This window comes from Jaculus jaculus, chromosome 6 (genome assembly GCF_020740685.1).
Source record: "Jaculus jaculus isolate mJacJac1 chromosome 6, mJacJac1.mat.Y.cur, whole genome shotgun sequence".
Classification (NCBI taxonomy): Eukaryota; Metazoa; Chordata; class Mammalia; order Rodentia; family Dipodidae; genus Jaculus; species Jaculus jaculus.
Window position 1 is genome coordinate 98,239,861 of NC_059107.1, and position 4,616 is coordinate 98,244,476.

General features: G+C 38.3%; 1 pseudogene; it reads left to right on the top strand.

Annotated features, from left to right (window-relative positions):
* Positions 1 to 442: 442 nt before the first annotated feature.
* Positions 443 to 1,965, top strand: LOC101599317 (annotated as a pseudogene).
* The last annotated feature ends 2,651 nt before the right edge of the window (positions 1,966 to 4,616 follow it).

The window sequence follows — 4,616 nt, forward strand, 5'->3', positions numbered from 1 at the left end:
TCATTATAAATAATGCTTCTTTGTGTTTGGTTTCACATCATCCTCACAGTGATCTTGTCTCATAGATATAATTAACATCTCACATGTGAACAGAAGATCTCTTTTGAGGAACTGACAGTATAAGGAGTTATCTGGGATTCTTTGAGGACTGAAGAGGTAAAATTTGGGCTCAGTATACCTGATGCAAAGCCCAGAACACATTTCATAAAATGACTGAATAGTATCATTGCTTCAAATAGATGCTCACCTATATTTCTCATATTGCATGGAAATTAAATATGTTGATCAAGGTAGAATGACTTCGTTTTTTGGTAGTGTATTGGATGCCCCATAGATAAAACAGTTTGGTTAGATTTGTATTAGAATTTTTTTCTCTTGTTAAGAAACAAAAGTTTACCACAGTTGGCAGTAATCTGCTTGCTTTCTCAGACAGGTCTCCATTATGAAGCTAGAACAGAACAGGAATTACTGAGTTGACAGGGTCCATTTCTCTGGGATTCAGGACATCTCTGGAGGTCCAGGTTCTCTCTTTTTTTTTTCTTTTGGTTTTTTGAGGTAGGGTCTCACTCTAGCCCAGGCTGACCTGGAATTCACTATAGAGTCTCAGGGTGGCCTCGAACTCATGGCGATCCTCTTACCTCTGCCTCCCAAGTGCTGGGATTAAAGGCGTGCGCCACCACGCCCGGCTAGGTTCTCTTATTCTTACTGTTATTGCTTATCTATCTGGTCATCGTATAGGAAAATATCAGTATGGTAATTGCCATTAAGATAGACTCCAGACTTCATACACCTATGTATTTCTTCCTCCAAAATTTGTCCTGTTTATATCTCTGCTATTCTACAGTCATTGCACCCAAAACTCTAGCTATTTTATTGTCCAAGGAAATAATTTTTTTTGTTTTTTTTTAATATTTATTTATTTATTTAATTTTTATTAACATTTTCCATGATTATAAAAAAATATCCCATGGTAATACCCTCCCTCCCCCCCCACACTTTCCCCTTTGAAATTCCATTCTCCATCATATTACCTCCCTATCTCAATCATTGTACTTACATATATACAATACCAACCTATTAAGTACCCTCCTCCCTTCCTTTCTCTTCCCTTTATCCCCTTTTTAGAAAAATTTCTTATAATGGGTATGCAACACAGTTCTTTTACCTTGCTCTTTTTGTTGGGACTGAAGGCTTTCTTCTGGATGTGATGGCCTATGATGCTTCTCAGCCATTTGCTTGCCTCTCCCCTTTCCAGTGTGCATGTCACAGCAAGCTTGTGTCTGTTTGGTGGCTGGCTCCTGTACCTCTTCATGCATCAATTTCATTGTGCAAACAGGTTTTTACCTTCAGCTTGCATTTCTGTGGAGAAAACAGGCTGGATCACTTTTTTTTTTTTTTTTGGTTTTTCAAGGTAGGGTCTCACTCTGGTCCAGGCTGACCTGGAATTAACTCTGTAGTCTCAGGGCAGCCTCGAACTCATGGCGATCCTCCTACCTCTGCCTCCCAAGTGCTGGGATTAAAGGCGTGCGCCACCACGCCCGGCTTCTGGATCACTTTTTCTGTGATGTCCCAGCTCTGACCCAGAGCTCATGTGTTGACACCTTTGTGAATGAGATTGTGCTACTTATTCCTTCTGCTCCATCATCATCTCCATCCCTACAGTCATTCTAGTTTCCTATGCATTCATCCTCTCCACTGTCCTGAAGATCCCTTCCACCCAAGGAAGGAGTAAGACCTTCTCTGCTTGTACCTCTCATGTCATAGTGGTTACTTTATTCTATGGAACAGTGTTCATCATGTGTGCCTAACCTGGAGCCATTTGCTCACCAGAGGAATACAAGATTATGGCTGTGTTCTATACTCTTATCATTCCAATGTTAAATCCTCTGATTTATAGCCTAAAAGAATACAGAGACAAAAAATGTTTTGAAAAGGACATTGCTGAGAAAGATACCTTTAAATTGATCTAAATGACTCTTGAACTATAGATTCAACTAAAAGTCATATTATGTTATCACTTATAATGGAATGCTTAACGAAAGTCATCTCAAATTTTTGGAGATTAAAATCTATTTTTTAAACATCTGTATAGCCTGTTCTGTTGCTGTCATCTTTTGTTGACATTGGTACCGACTTCCTCAGCCCTCCACTGTGGCCCACACACTAGTGACTAGTGGCTCTTCAGGAATATACATATTAATATGAAGAAATATGAATACCTGTGGTAGGAGAAATAAACAGAGACATTGCTGTTCTTTGATCAGTGACAAGTTTGCCATTGTCCAGTGTTTGCAAATGAGAAGTAAAAGAGCTGTGCTATAAATGATTATATTTAACAAATTGTAATAGAAGGAGTAGTACAAAATACTACAGTGATATTGTTAAGTCATCCAAGTACTAATGACTCTGTCAAGAAGTGAAAATAAAGCTGGGTATGGTGGTGCACCCCTATAGTCCCAACACTCAGGAAGCAGAAGTAGGGGGATCCCTGTGAATTTGAGGCCATTTTGGGACTACATAGTAAATTCCAGGTTAGCCTGGGCTTGACACCCCTCCCCCCAAAAAAAGGTGAAAATAAGGAAAGCATGCCTGTAATCCCACTTCTTGGGATGTGGAGACAGGATGATTGCTGCAAATTCTAAGCCACACTGGGCCACAAAATGAGACCCAGTTTCAAGAAACTTTTTAAAGCAAGAAGCAAAAATGGATAAGGAAATGTGATATAGTTGTTTTAAGGTTTTCTTATGGCTGTCTTAATAAATGTTTGCTATCTAATCAGTGTTACTTTTACCTACCTTGCTGGATCCTGCTGGCTGAAAGGGTTTGAGCTTGATGGGGAGTGAGGATTAAAGAAAGACAGGAGAAATTAAATTAAAAAAAAGAAAGAAAGAAAAAAGAAAGACAGGAGAGAGAATGAAAGCAAGGACTCCAGCCCAGGACTGACGCAAGGACTGAAGCGCCGTTTATTTCACAGCATTCCCTTTTATATCTTCTTACAGTTTTTCCATGGACAAAAGTTCCATAAGCCTCACACAAGTTTCTATCAAAAAAAACTTCCTGTTACAGAGTTTTTGCATTTCAATTCTTCTCAGTACAAAAGACTGTCAAGGCCAGCCAAATGGCTTCAGACACTGAATATACATAATCTTGCTTACATGTAGGTGCTATGGTCTTGCTAATGTCTTGCTGCCAAACAGCTCCCGACACTACCTAGTTAGTTTATATTTATGTTCCTGAATTATTTCCATAATTTTCTTAATTTTTAAATTATTTACTTACTCATTTGTTTGTTTGTTTATTGTGGGGGGAGGAGGCGCAGGGGTTTGCCTGGGCCTCTTACCACTGTAAATGAACACCAAAAAACATGTGACCCTTCTTACCTCCAGCTTTATATAAATGCTGAGGAATTGAACCTGGAATGGCAACTTTTGCATGCAAGTGCCTTAAACCCATCTTCCCAGACCTGCTACTTTCTCAATGTACATGTGAATTAAAAACCCACATTTTTATCTGAATTTGGAAGGCTATTGCCATAAATTTACATAAATATATCTAATAGCAATAGCCCTTTCAACAACCATGGCTATGAATACTTCCTATTGTATCTTTACAATTTCATCCTATTTTTTTCTTAATTAGATTTTTGAAGGGTTTGTCTTTGTACAATTATAGTTTGAGTTTTATATGTATTTTACAAATATTTTGTGGTGCCATGTATAGTTATTAAGTGGCAATTTTTGTTTTATTTTGTTCAAATATATCTGAAATTGAAATATAGAAGCATTACAACTAAGTTAGCACATGTCTTCCAATGTGTTAGCTGAATATCTGCATATACTGCTACATGTCCATATAACTGATTTATTTCCCTACTATCTTCTGGTTTTATTAGCATTCTTTTCTGAATTGGAAATTGAATATTGTTACTTTATTTTAAGTTTTTATTTTGCTGAAGTGTGTTGAAAAGTTCTACAAAGTTTTTAACATGAACTTAATTTTCATTATCAATTTTAATATTCCATTTCACTCATAGATTATTTAAACAAGATTTATTTAAAGATTTGATTAAGAAAAGACAATCTATTTTTATTTGTTTTATTTATTTTGTGTGTATATGTTGTATTCATATGAAGGTCTGTAAGTGTGTATAAATGTGTGAGTGAAGAGGCCAGAAGTTGATGTCAAGTGTCTTCCTTAATGACTTTCCACGTTATTTACTGTGACAGGTTCTCTCACTTGAACCTAGAACTCAGCAATTCATCCAGCCCTTCTGGTCAGCTTGCCTCAGGGATCTTCTGTCTGTGTTCTGAGCGTTAGGATCAGAGGTGGGCCTCCGTGCCTGCCAAGCATTTACGTGAGTGCTGGGAATCTGAAACTAGGTCCTTACATTTGTGTCCCGACCCGCGGGACCTCGTTATTCGTGGGGGGCGAGGGGGACCCTAACCTGAAATAAGATGGGCGAGAGAGAGGAAGAAACTCAAGCAAATGTACACTTGTCAAGAGTCCAATTTTATTGAGCCACAGCAGCCTTTTTAAGGGTTAGGGTTAGGGTCTTGGGTGAGGGGGGGGGCTGGAGGAGGCAGGTGGTGGAAAGTTACAGAATCTTCTTGGCCTTT